Genomic DNA, 14,453 nt, shown 5'->3' on the forward strand with positions numbered 1-14,453 from the left:
CAAAATTCATGACTCCCCCTTTCCTTATCACATTTGAAATATTCAACATGAATGTTCACAATTTCTTGGTAGACTCAGGTGCCTCGTCTACTGTGATGCCTTACGTTGTTGCTAAAAGACTTCATGCAATACCCAAGAAAAATGGAACTCTAATTATGCAATTGGACAAGACAAATGTAAAAGTAATTGGGGAATTGAAAGATGTGTTGATTCAGATGGCTACTAAACCACAATACACACAAGTCATTAATATAGTTGTAGTCGACATACCCAAGGCTTATGGCATGTTGCTTAGTAGGAACTAGTGAACAAAACTGAATGGATATTTCTCAACTGATTGGTCCCATCTCTTGCTGCCTCAAAAGGGAAAAGGTGATATGCTGAGGGTTGATTGAGAAAGATACATGAAGTATGTGGTGATAGAACTAAATGGTCCCAATGAACCTGTAATGTTTACCAACTCTATCCTTGGGAATTATAGTTTCAACGTTTGTGCCATCAAAACCTGTTTTGGAGAATTCCATGTAGAGACAGTTGAAGAAACTATGACAAACACACAATTGGAAGCTCTCCCCTGCAATCCAACTGATGAATTATCATGTACTATAGTAGATGATAGGACTAATTTCATAGAAAGAAATTCAATTGATGTAACATTAGATTCTATATTTTGGACACTCTATTTTGATGCCTCTAGCTGCCTTGAAGGTGCAGGTGCTGGGAGCATTCTCATTGACCCGTAAGGGAACCAACATCTGATGGCTAGCTAGTTGGAGTTCGCGTGCACCAACGACATGGTATAATATGAAGGCTTGTTGTTGGGCCTAAAGAAAGCCATTAATATGAACGTGAAAAATCTTAAAGTTTTTTGTGACTCACAGATAATTGTCGATTAGGTGAGGAAAAGGATACATTGCAATTCACCACACTTAATTGAGGAATGGAGCTTAATTGACAATTTTGATTCTTTTAATATCATATACATACCTCGAGGGAAAAACAGAAATGCCGATCTGATGGCTAGTATGGCTTCAAAACTTTTGCCTGATCTTAGATTAAATAACAATAAATATTATGTTGAATTGATTTTCAGACCATCTGTGCCTGATAACATCTCAAATTGGCAGGTGTTTGAAGATGACGAGCAAATCCTTGAGTTCCTGCACTGCGAGAAGACATTCAAAAATGTAGTCATTGATGAAAAAGAGCATGACAGGCTTATGAATGGGAGGGAAGATGGGGAAAAAGATTAGTCCAATATAATTCCCAAGTTAGCTGTCAAGATGGAGCACTTGTATGACCTGCATGATAAATTCAAGAAGCTGACTAATTTCAAAATGCATAGCTCATCCATGAAGTATGAATCAGTCAACCTTGGAACCAAAGAAGACCCAAAAATTGTTAATTTGGGCTTAGGATGCTCTCCACAAGAAAGGGTTGTGTTTGTTAAGTTGTTTAAAGAGTACAAGGATGTCTTTGCATGGACATATGGTGACTTAAAAACCTTTGATACCAGCGTTATGCAGCATGTGATTCCATTGGAGAAGGATGTTAGGCCATACCAAAAAAGGCTTCACAAGATACATCCAAGCCTGGAACTGTTGGTGAAGAAAGAATTAAACAAAATGGTGGACACCAAAATCATTTTTCCTGTCAGGTACACATGCTAGGTATCCAATCTCGTGCCAGTAAGAAAGAAAAATGGACACATCAGGTTATGTATCGATTTCAAAAACCTGAACAAAGCATCGCAGAAAGATAACTATCATTTCCCTTCTATGGAACACATTCTTCAGTGCATTTCTGGGTCTGAAATGTTGTCTCTATTGGATGGCTTTTCTGGTGTAATGAAGTGTTGGTGGCGAATGGAGATCATCTCAAGACAACCTTCAACACTAAATGGGGCACTTACGCATATCGTAAAATGCCTTTTGGACATATTAATGCAGGTGCCACATTCCAGAGAGCTATGGACATAGCTTTCCAAGGATTTATTGACAGATCAGTAGTAGTGTACATGGATGACATTACTATGTATTCATATCACAAAAGGGACCATATCTATCACCTGAAACAAATTTTCGAAAGATGTCGAAGGTATGGAATATCATTGAATCCAAAGAAGAGCGTTTTCGCAGTTATAGAAGGGAAACTACTGGGTCACATCCTATCTAAAGAAGGGATTGTTATTGATCCCGAAAGAATAGAGACCATCATGAGAATACAAACCCCTGCAAATAAAAAGGAAATTTAATATTTCTTCGGGAAAATAAATTTCGTTAGGAAATTCGTTTCAGGTTTCACAAAAATAGTTTGTACCATGTAGCTAATGATGAAGAAAGACATCGTGTATAGGTGTGAAGCTAAGAAATTGTTTCAACAAATTAAGGAGGCCATCGCAAGAAGCCCCAATTTCGAAAAGGAATTCTGATTGTACACTTTCACTTCCGATGTTTCATATGCCGCAATCCTCACCCAAAAAAATGATGATGGTGATGAGGTCCCTATTTCTTATATGAGCTCTAATCTTTAGGGAGCATAACTGAACTACCCAGACATGGAGAAACAAGGTTTTTGTGGTTTTTAAGGCTGTAAAACATTTATGCCCTTATTTATTAAAGGCCAGGACTCAAGTAATCATGCCCCACCCTACTGTAAGAGCCCTCTTCGTGCAGAAAGAAATGGGTGAACGAAGAGGCAATTGGATAACCGCCCTTCAAGAATATGACCTCAAGATTAAGCCTACGAAGAGAGTTTGTTGGTAGGGATTGTATAAGCTCGTGGCAGAAGCCTTGGCAGATAAACAAGTGGCGTCCGAAGAAACAAAACTGCAAAGCATACAAAATGCACGAGTGGAATTCAAGGAAGAGCCCCTATGGATTAATGAGACGTTGATGTGTGAGAGAAAAACATCAAAAGCCCTTTTGGATCCTGAGTCATGGTATTACGACATATGCTTTTATCTCACATGGGGATCATGTCCTGAACACATGGATGCATCCCAAAGGAGAGTGCTCAAATTGAAATCTAATCAGTATCACTTGGCCAATGGCACATTATACATAAAAAACTATGATGGAATCTAGATGAGGTGTTTGGAAAAGGATGATGCCAATCATGTCTTTAAAGAAATGCACAATGGCCCAACAGGTGGTCACTATGGAGGAGAGACCACTACACATAAAATATTCAGAGCTGGATATTATTGGCCCATAGTGTTCAGAGACTCGCATGCCTACATTTGAAAATGCAAGGTATGTCAAACTGCCATCGGACGAGAAAGAAATCCAGTCGTTCCCCTTAGGCCCATTATGATCTATCGCCCATTCCAGTAATGGGCCCTAGATGTCATAGGTAAGATCACTCTGAACTCTTCACAGCAACATAAATATATAATCACAGCGACTGACTACTTCACCATATGGACCGAGGCCATCCCGCTTCAAAAGGTAAACGAAGACAAGGTAATATCATTTATTGATAAATTTATTATCAGCAGGTTTGGCATTCTTGACGCTCTCATATTTGACAATTCTTCTTACTTTTCATCATTGAAATTGGATGAATTCTATTGATAAATCAATTTGCATAAGGTATGCATCAAACTATTACCCCCAGGGGAATGGAGTTGCAGAGTCCTCAAATAAAAACCTCATTTGTATAATCCATAAATCTATTGCCAATATCCATAGGAATTGGCACAATGCTCTAACAAACGCCCTTTGGGCCGATAGGGTCACCCCAAAAGTAGCATTAGGAAGCTCCCCATACTTCCTCATCTATGAATAGGAAGCCATCTTTCCTCCTAATGTTACCCTTCCCTCTTTACAACTCTACCAAGCTTCGAGAGGGACCCCTTCATCCTTACTTCAAAAAATGATCAACCAACTGATGAGGTTGGAGGAATTGAGAGATAAAGCTAGAAATAAATTTAGAAATCACCAAATGATTGTAAGGAGATGGTTTGACCGTCATTTGGTAGGAGATAAAGATTACCAAGTAGGAGAGCTAGTCTTGAAATGGGACAAGTTGACTGAGCCAAAAGGTAAGCACATGAAATTCAAACACTTATGGTTGGGCCCCATTCCAAGTTGAAGAAAAAATCGGTCAGGGAACTTACAGACTGAAAACTTTACAAGGGGAAACTGAAAAACTCCCTATTAATGTCTAGTATCTTAAGAGATACTTCCAGTAGCCACTACATGGTGGTTACCTCCTGAGTAGGTTAGGATTCATTTTATTTTTGTTGTTAGCTTAGTTACATTTTCATCCTGTCCTTTCTTGTTTTACACAAAGTTTATTTTCCTTTTGAATTTCAATTCTTTTCAACCAATTGATTTCGGTCCTTAAATATCATCTTCACCTTTACAATTCTCCTCATATTTCCCTCATTCATCACCTTTAGCTTTTTGCCTCCCTCTTTAACCTGCTGATGAGTCATCCAATCCTAAATTCATCGTTACCTTGCAAATAAAGCAAAATTTCAATGAACCTATGAGAACTGGAAAATCAGTGGTGGAACTTAATTCGAAACCATTCATTAACATTTGTTGGTAACTAGGTAGGATCTGTTGATAACCTGGATACCTCGAGCATGTACAGGAATCTTTATAAAATGAAAAAAAGTGTAACCCCAGTTGGACTGGCATGGCAGAACGCTGCATTTTTAAAATCCCACTCAGAACTAGCCTATACTTGGCTGTAAGGTTTGCAGTTATTCTCCATTGGTCCAGTCCACCACACTAAGTTTTCCAATACCAATCATCTATAAGTAAACCTCATTTCATGGGCTAAGCTCAGTTTCATATATCCTGTGGAAAATCTAATTGTGCTCTAGTCCTTGTGCCTGAAACTGGAAGGACTTATGTACAAAAAAAAAATGAAATGTTAAGTCCTTGTGCCAATCTGGAAGGACAGGTTGTTCGGGAAGATGGTTAAAGTAGGGACTGTTGCTAGACTCAGAGTACCAGTTGACACTGCAAGCCCAACCTTACTTAAGCATTTTAAAAATATGGCATGATCCATGACTGTGCCTAATTCAATCACAGGAAAGTATAGAACTAAAATTCTTACATAAAGTGCAGATAAACAGATCTACATCAAGTTTGATGAGCGATAAGGAGCTAAGGTACACATCTAAATAGGTATTGACAGATGAGTGATGGCCTCAAAAGGATTTTTGAAAGTAGAAAACATGTAAAAGAGGTTCAATAAATCCCATAATGCTACCTTTGGAGAATTCCTGTCAAAATCCTATCAATAATTATAAGCTATTTTCCTTTATCCTGCCTAAGCAATTAATGTTGAAGTGGAACCCTTGCCTATCCATATATACAGTTTTCATTTCAATTTTATCTTAACACCATGTTGTTCTATTGATCCAAGGTTTATTTTGAAATAGAGATAACTAGTTCGCCCAGAGGTTTGCCATCTATTGTGGCCACAACCACCACCCTATTAAAACACGCTTTCGCAGCCAATTTGAATGGGTCCCCTAGAAGTTTGATCTTTCATTTCTCCAATGATAGCTCTTCGAATGATCTATTTTTATCCCAGGGATTCCAACTTTGTGCCAATTCAAATCTTCAATTCTTAATGGTAAGACCCCCCTAATAAATCTTTGCGGTATGATCCATTTATAACCCAGTCTAGCCCTCCATTCATGTTCTATCATCGGGACTTTTCTCAATCCTCATAAACATTCATGGTACTCTATGCCCACACATATAACCAACCCCCACTCTTTACCATGGTCGTATGTGGACTCAACCCACAAAACCTTCTATCGCGCCTCTATTTCTATTACAATACTTTTGTAACAGAAATACTTTGCAAACATATGTAACTTACCTTTTCAGTGCTCTTTCGGTCTTTATACATTTCTCAATGCCTGCCTCTATCGCTATCACAATCTCTCCATTTCCGCGGTTATACTGTGCCTTCCTCTTTCGCATCCGCTAAGTGAGGACCTTCCGGACTTCAAATGCAATTAACAACAACACATATGATGTCGGGTGATGAGCCCCAATTTTTGGTATAATTTGGGCTCATTTGGCCTACTTGCTTTGCTCAAACCATTCACTTTTTATTGCTTATGCATGCATTTCTTAGTTTATTCGTGTTGTTTGTAGGAAGAAGGGTAGACATTTTATCTACGTGACTAATGCATGATGCTTTCAGGTTTTTGGCATTAAAAGGGAGAAAAGACCACGTGAAAAGGAGACAAGGAGACAGTGAGGTGGCACTGCTGGTTTTTAGGAGAGGATGTCCACAGTCTTGGGACCTTCCTTGTGATTCCCACCATAGCTCCGAGCTCCAATCCATCTCCCCACCGAGCTTAGAGGCAGCCAGCTGTTCTACATGAACAGCAGTTATAACTGTTCTACAGGAACAACAGTTATGACTGTCCTACAGGATCAGCAGTTTAGACTTCAGTTGAACAGCCGAGCTCCTCAAATCAAGGACACCTGTTGGATGATCATTTTGCATAAATACTGAGGTCGTAGCCTTGGATAGAAGCTTTTTGAACTTTTGTATTGCTTATGTAATTTGGAAGTACGAGCTAGAGCTCGGTTTTTGTTCCTTTTTGTAAGCCAATTTGGCATGACATCAGATTATGAATAAAGAAGGCAGATTTTGATTTAGTTCTGAGTTTTCTCAAGGAGCTATAGCTCTCAGGTTCGGGCCCAACTTGAGAGCAATAGATCTCCTCAGTGTTGTAATGTTGTTGCATTTCGTTCCAGCACTTTGAGTTTTACTTTACCATGCAATTCGAATTTACAGTTTGTTAATTTAGACTTTCTTATGAGCTTAGATAGGATTAGTTTATGGTGAATTTGTTTCCAGCTGCTTAGGTTAGAAGAGGATAGATATAATCTATTGGAGCTCCAGAAAAAGGTTGTAAAGGCTCACTGCCATCTCTGTTAGGGATTGGGGTGAAGTCTACATCAGCCACCAAAAAGAAACGCAGTTCTTCTCACTTCCATGCAAGCTGCAACATAGACATTTACGTTGAAGATCCATCCATGCACTTTTGACACAGATCCATACTTCTACATTTCACTTCCATGCACGAGTTTCATTTCTTGGTTTTCCATTGCTGTTCATAGGTTTCATGGCACAGGTATCATAGGTTAATGAATCCTCGTTTTGGTGTATAATTCATTTGTTTCATTTACGCTGCTCCATATCATTCCATTTTCTTCTTCTTCTTCTTGATCTCTCCTCAAGTCACTCATTCGGCCTCTGTCCAGCTCTTTTACCCTCCAACTCATCCATTATTCACTTAGCTCCATTTACTTACACTTTCGTTGATCCCATCCTTCCAACCATCAAACCACCGCATGCACTCTTCCTCCATCTGATTTTTCTGCTCCTGAGCCATCACCAGCTCCATCTCCATCTCACCTATCCTCCCACACCACTCCAACACTTCGCCATCTCCCAAAACTCCCACGGCCAATCATCCTGTAGAATTGCACAGCCTTCCTGTAGAAACCCCTGAGTTTCCTGTAGGATCCCCTGCAGACTTCCTGTAGAAGTCTGCAAACTCAGTTGCTGAGCATCCGAACGTGGTAGACTTCTGGGGATCGATGCTAGAGACCCTCTGGGACCTCCCTTAGCCATATTGACCTTGCCCATGCTTTCCTTCCATTCCAACCGCTCCTGCACAACCAAACCCTAATCAAAAGCACCATCACAATAAACCCAACTACTTAATGACAAAATAAAAAAACATGTCTTTTCAAGTACAAGTAGCTTAGATTCATGTATTTCAACTCACTGCATGTAATAGCATCATTGGTAGAAGTTTCATTCACGTTTTTGCATTGTAAGGGTCAAGCTAGTTAAATTAGGGTTTATTAGGGTTTCTATGCTTTGTTGGCTTTCCATTTCCTTTTTGCAAAGTAGGTTAGCTTCCTTCAAGATAGCTTTCATCCATCACTCATAAAGCTTCTTCTGTGAGCCTATAGAAGTTGGCTTGAGCCCTAGCGGACTTGTGCCAGCTGACCAAGTGACAGCTGCGACAAGAGCTAGTACTTGTGCATACAGCACCGTCGCTTCCAAGTTTGTACGAACTACCGGGTTGATAAAATTAGAGATAGGGAGCTCCAGGAGTTGTAGCATTATTGCTACAATACTGGAGCCCACCATCTTTTTGGCGCCGTTGTCGGGGAAGCGTCAGAGTATTAGTAATTGTTGCTTTTCTTCTACTTTCTTACTCTTACCTTCTGCTAAGTAGTTTATTTCATTTCCATTATGCAAAAGTAGCATAGATATTTCCTGCTTTCATAGATTAGCATTTCCTGCTTTCATAGATTAGCATTTCCTGCTTTCATAGATTAGCATTTCCTTTCTGCAAGCGTAGACTAGCCTTTCCATTCTTGCAATTTCAGTTGAGCAAAGTAGATTAGTTTTTTCCTGCTTTCAGTCTAATTCTGCATCTTTCATAGTTAGTTGTATATCAGTCTGTTTCAGTTTTGCAGGTACCAAAGAAAAGCAAAAGCAATCAAAAGAAAAAGAAGTTCTTTTCCATTTCATGCCTCGTAGGAACCGAGATAGATCAGGCAAATTCCTACCAAACACCCCCACCACATCACTGAGTCACCCTTCTCTCTTCTTTGGTGACAGTGACCCAGAAGAACCTATAGGTGAACATCCTGAGATATCCAAAGACCCTATAGTAGAAGAAGAGTTAGAGACCACTCCATTTGAAGCTATGGCTGATAATAGAAGAGAATATGAGAGAATAGAAGGTGCCTTCCCCATCCGAGAGACCAATGGAGAGATGAAAATGAAGAACATTAGCCCCTCCGCCTTACCTCACTTCCATGGGCTGACCACTGAAGATCCAAATACCTTCCTGTTTGAGTTTGCTGTCCTTTGTAGAACCTATGACTACACTGAAGATGAGCAAAAGTTGAAACTTTTCCCTTCCACTCTTAAGGATGCAGCACTACGCTGGTTCATGGGCTTACCTGGGAATAGTATCACCACTTGGGCTCAGATGCAGCAAGCTTTCAACACCAAGTACCGGGATTACTATAGGTCCAAGGAAACAAAGGGGGAAATCTTTCGGATGTCCATGGGAAATGATGAGTCCTTAGAGGATTATGAGGAGAGGTTCCAACTAAGCTATAAGCGGGCCAGGTGCACACTTGACCCTGAATCCCTCAAGTTGGTCCTACTCCGAGGGGTCCCTGAAGACCTCTTAGATACCCTTCACATGTTAGCTGGGGGGGACATTTACCAACTGCCTTATGAGGACATCAAGACTGTGTTTAGAAACCACTCCAGGGCAGCTAGGAAACGAGGTAGAGGAAACCACCTCTCAACTAGTGTCCCTTTCTCCAAACATGAGCTTGCAAATCAACTAGAAGATCTTAAGAGTGAGGTGAGACAAACCATTGCCATGCAGCTTGACACATTCAGGATTCAGCAAAAGAAAGAAGAGGCTGAGAGAGCCTTGGCCGTCTTCTGCCCTAGGTGCACAAGAAGGCACCCTAAGAACGAATGTCCATTGCATTCGGTTGAAGTGTGTTTCGTTTGTGAGGAGGACCATCCCACAAATCAGTGTCCAACCTTACTTGGGTTTAAAGCCCTGTACCAAGGGATAGAAGCTCCCACCGAACCTCTCTACTACCTTAACCAAAGGAGGCCACAAGGATCTAGGCCTTACCAGCAGGGGATGCAAGGGGCATCTCAAGCTTATTACAACCCCAACCAGTCGACTCCCATGCCTTCCTGGGGTCCCCCTGCTCATCCTTCATGGTCCATGCCTCCTCCATGGTCTTACCCACCTCAGTACCCCGCTCAACCTACTTCTCATTCATATCACTCACATGCCCAGCCGCAGCCTCAATGGAATGCACATCAGTCGGGGTGGAGGCCCCAATACAACACTCCTCCTGCCATTTTGCCTCCACCACTAGTTCAACCTCAACCATTACCTCCTGCTCCTCCAAGGCAACCTCAAATGCCTGCTCAACTGAACCCGAACCCCAACAATAAACAGGCCCAGTAGGTATACACTGGGGAAACCTCATGCCCTACCTATGCTGTGGAGATCCAGGAGATCAATCTTCGATCTGGAAAGACTCTACCAGATCGCCAACCTCCTCCCCCGGAGGATGGGGAAGATAAACAGGAAAGTGAACCAAAGGCTATTCCACCCTTTCCTGAGAGACTAACAGCCACCACACAACCTAACCCAGAAGAAGATGAGCTTCTGGGTGAGCTCAAGCAGTTGTGTGTAAAAATACCACTTCTCCAAGCCATCAAGGATGTGCCAATATACAACAAACTGGTTAAGGAGAAGTGTTTCAAACATCCAGGCAGACGGAAGAAAGATGCTTCAACTATCAATGTCATAGGACAACTGTCTGACCTTATGCTAGGACAAGTCATGTGCCCAAAGTACCTAGATCCTGGAAGTCCTGTAGTAGATGTCCACATCAATGGCACCATTATCCCTCACACCTTGATTGATCTGGGGGCTTCCATTAATGTGATGACCAGGGATACCATGCTTAAACTCAATCTTCAGGGCTCCTTGAGGAAGACCTCGACAGTACTGCAATTAGCAGATCGCTCCACCGTGACTCCCGAAGGGATTGTGGAGGATGTCATGGTCTCTATTGATTCTTGGGAATATCCTGCAGACTTCCTGGTTCTGCAACCAAAGGCAAAGCTTACTGGATATCCTCTCATTTTGGGAAGGCCTTGGTTAGCTACTGCAGATGCTTACATAAGTTGTCGTGCAGGAAACATGACCATCAAAAATGGTCCCATGTCCAAGCAACTAGTCCTATATCCTCCTGCCCAACCCTCCTTAGAGCATGATCTACCACTCTGGTTGGAAGAAGGAGAAGAAGACGAGGTGTACTCAGCACCTCTGTGCACCTTAGATACCACTAGAAGAGACCCCCCAACCGAGGATGACTTGATCGAGACCTTGATCCAGAATCCACCTTCCAGTGCACTACCCTTAGAGAAATTGGTGGAGGATGCCCAAGCTAGCACCCTAGTGGATCTTTGTACAACCAACCCTGTTACTCCCAGAGTCAAGAATGTGGAGTTCGGCCCTGAGAAAGCATTGAAGATCAGCTCCTCCCTATCTCCTTCCCAGGAAAAGGAGCTGTGTAGTCTGTTGGCCAACCACCTAGATGCTTTTGCTTGGAGCTATAAGGAAATGAAAGGAGTCCATCCTTCGGTCTGTACCCATCATATATACATCAAAGAGGATTGTAAACCGGTTAGGCAACCTCAGAGGAGAATGAATCCAGCCCTTAAGGACATTGTCAAGGAAGAATTGCAGAAACTGCTGGATGCCGGATTCATCTACCCCATCTCCGATAGTGAATGGGTGTCCCCTCTAGTGTTGGTTCCCAAGAAAAATGGGAAATGGAGAATCTGTGTGGACTACCGAGAACTGAACAAAGCTACCAAGAAGGACCATTTCCCTCTACCTTTCATAGATCAAGTGTTGGATGGACTGGCAGGAAAGAAGTTCTTCTCTTTCCTGGATGGGTTTAGCGGGTACAACCAAATACAAATCAGCCCGGAAGACCAAGATAAGACCACCTTCACTTGTCCTTGGGGTACCTTTGCCTATCAAGTCCTTCCCTTTGGGCTATGCAATGCTCCTGCTACCTTTCAGAGAGCTGTCCTGAGCATCTTCTCGGAGCTGGTCCATGATACAGTAGAAATCTATATGGATGACTTTACTCCTTATGGGGCCAACTTCCAGGAAGCATTGTCCAACTTGGGAAAAGTCCTAACCAAATGCACCGAGATGAACTTATCCCTTAGTCCTGAAAAATGTGAATTCCTAATGACTGAAGGGACCGTGCTAGGCCATACCATTTCTTGCCAAGGATTGCAGGTGGATCCTAACAAAATTGCTCTCATCAAGAGGGTTCCACCTCCTCAAAAGGTAAGGGATGTCCGGAGTTTCTTGGGATTAGCAGGATACTACCGGAGATTCATTAAAGATTTCAGCAAGCTAGCCTCGCCATTGTTTGGTCTGTTGGCAAAAGATGTGGAGTTTAAATGGACTGACGATTGTCAGAGGGCTTTAAATGAATTGAAGGACAAGTTGGTGACAGCCCCAATCCTGAGAGGTCCAAACTGGGCCCTACCTTTCCACATCCACACTGATGCCTCAAACAAAGCCATAGGTGCAGCTTTAGGACAAGTTGAGCAGAAACTTCCATATGCCATTTACTTTGTTAGCAAAAACTTGTCCAAGGCTGAGCTGAATTACACTGTAACCGAGAAAGAATTCTTGGCTGTGGTCCATCCACTGAACAAGTTCCGACATTATATTACTGGTTACCAAACCTTTGTACATACTGACCATGCTGCTATTAGATATTTAATGAATAAACCAGATGTGAATGCTCGTATTATTAGATGGTTACTTTTATTGCAGCAGTTTGATTTGACCATTGTTGACAAACCAGGTAGAGAAAATGTAGTTACTGACTTTTTATCTAGATTGGATTTGTCTGCAGATGAGGAGGGAACAGTGGACGACCAGATGCCTGATGAACATCTGTTTGCTATTTCAGTACTCTCTCCATGGTTTGCTGATATAGCAAACTATCTTGTTTCAGCACAGTTCCCTCCACACCTATCTTCCAGAGAGAAGAGCAGAATCATTAGAAAGAGTGCCTCATTCACTTGGATCGGGGGAAATCTGTTCAAGCTTGGCCCCGATCAGATCTTAAGGCATTGTGTAAGGGAGGAGGAAGTCTTTGATATCCTCCTCACTTTTCATGATGGGCCTTGTGGAGGACATTTTGCAGCAAAGAGAACTGCCTTCAAGATCCTGCAGGCAGGCTACTATTGGCCCACACTTCATCAAGATGTCAGAAGATATGTCAGTCAGTGTGACCAATGCCAAAGAATGGGGAAACCGACCCAAAGGGATGAGATGCCTCTCCAACCTCAAGTGACTCTTGAGCCATTTGAGAAGTGGGGCATGGACTTTGTGGGCCCAATCAACCCCTCTTCGAGGCAAAGGTCTTACATCATTGTGTGTACTGACTATTTGACAAAGTGGGCAGAGACCAAAGCAATCAAAGCAGCAACAGAAGAAAAGGTGGCCGAGTTCCTAAGGGAAAACATCTTCTATAAGTTTGGCTATCCAAGAGAGCTGGTCACCGATCAAGGGAGCCAGTTCACCTCCAACCTGGTTGAAGATCTACTAGTTCATCACAAGATCAAGCATAGGACTTCCACCCCTTATCACCCTCAAGCAAATGGGCAGGTGGAAGTCACCAATAGAGCATTAGAAGGGATCTTGACTAAGGTGGTGAGCAGCAGCAGAAAAGACTGGGCAGACCGCCTGGTTGAAGCCACATGGGCCTACAACACCACTTGGAAGACCACCACCGGTTTCACACCATATGAGATGGTCTATGGGAAGAAAGTTTTGCTGTCCATTGAGTTTGAATACAATGCCTTGAGGATGGTAGCTCAGCTGGACCTAGATCTCAGCCATGCACAACAAGAAAGGCTATTGCAGTTGAATGGCCTGGATGAGCACCGAATGCAGGCCCTCCTTCACTCAGAAGTGGTTCAACTTCAGAGAAAGGTGTGGCATGACCAACATCTCCATGACAAGCAATTTCAGCCGGGAGATTGGGCTTTGTTGTATGATTCCAGATACAAAGATTTCAAGGGGAAGCTGAGAACCAGATGGCTAGGACCATATGTAGTGGAGAAATGCCATGACAATGGATCTGTCCTCATTCGAACCATTGATGAGGAATCCATTCCCATGCTTGTCAATGGGCATCGGTTGAAGATCTACAGGAGACCTCTCTCAAGACAAGAGTTCATCAAGACTATGGAGAAATCTGTATTGGTCATAGAGAAGGGTTCTGCCTCTGCTTTTGGCATACCCTGAAGGACATAAAAAAAAAAAAATAATAATAATAATAATAAAGATCCTTGGGTGAAAACCTCTCTGAGGCGCCCAAGGCAGGTAGTAGGGGTGAAAACCTCATTGAGGCGCCCCTATTGTCTTTCAAAAAAAAGAAGAAAAAAGAAAAAGGTTTGAAAAAGATCCTTGAGTGAAAACCTTTCTGAGGCGCTCAGGGCAGATGGCATGGGTGAAAACCTCTTTGAGGCGCCCCTGTTATCTTTCAAAAAAAAAAAAAAAGAAAAAAAGAAAAAACAATAAGCAAAATGTGGTAAAATTGCATGCAGGTTGCAGATGTTCTATGGAGGAGAGGAAGCCCTTCAACTCAGAGCCAAAGGTCCTTATCATGCTGTCAAGGAACCTCACCAGCACCTCCTCCAAAGGGTACCCATGTTTTTCAAGGTATGCGCAATTTTATCATGGTTTGAATCTTCTACAGGAAGATGCAGTCCTTCTACAGGAAGGCGCGGATTTTCTACAGGAAAGTACAGACTTTCTACAGGAAGGCCGAACTTTCTACAGG

This window comes from Pinus tabuliformis, chromosome Q (assembly GCF_031772625.1).
Source record: "Pinus tabuliformis cultivar Carrire ecotype Pingquan chromosome Q, CPIR1, whole genome shotgun sequence".
Classification (NCBI taxonomy): Eukaryota; Viridiplantae; Streptophyta; class Pinopsida; order Pinales; family Pinaceae; genus Pinus; species Pinus tabuliformis.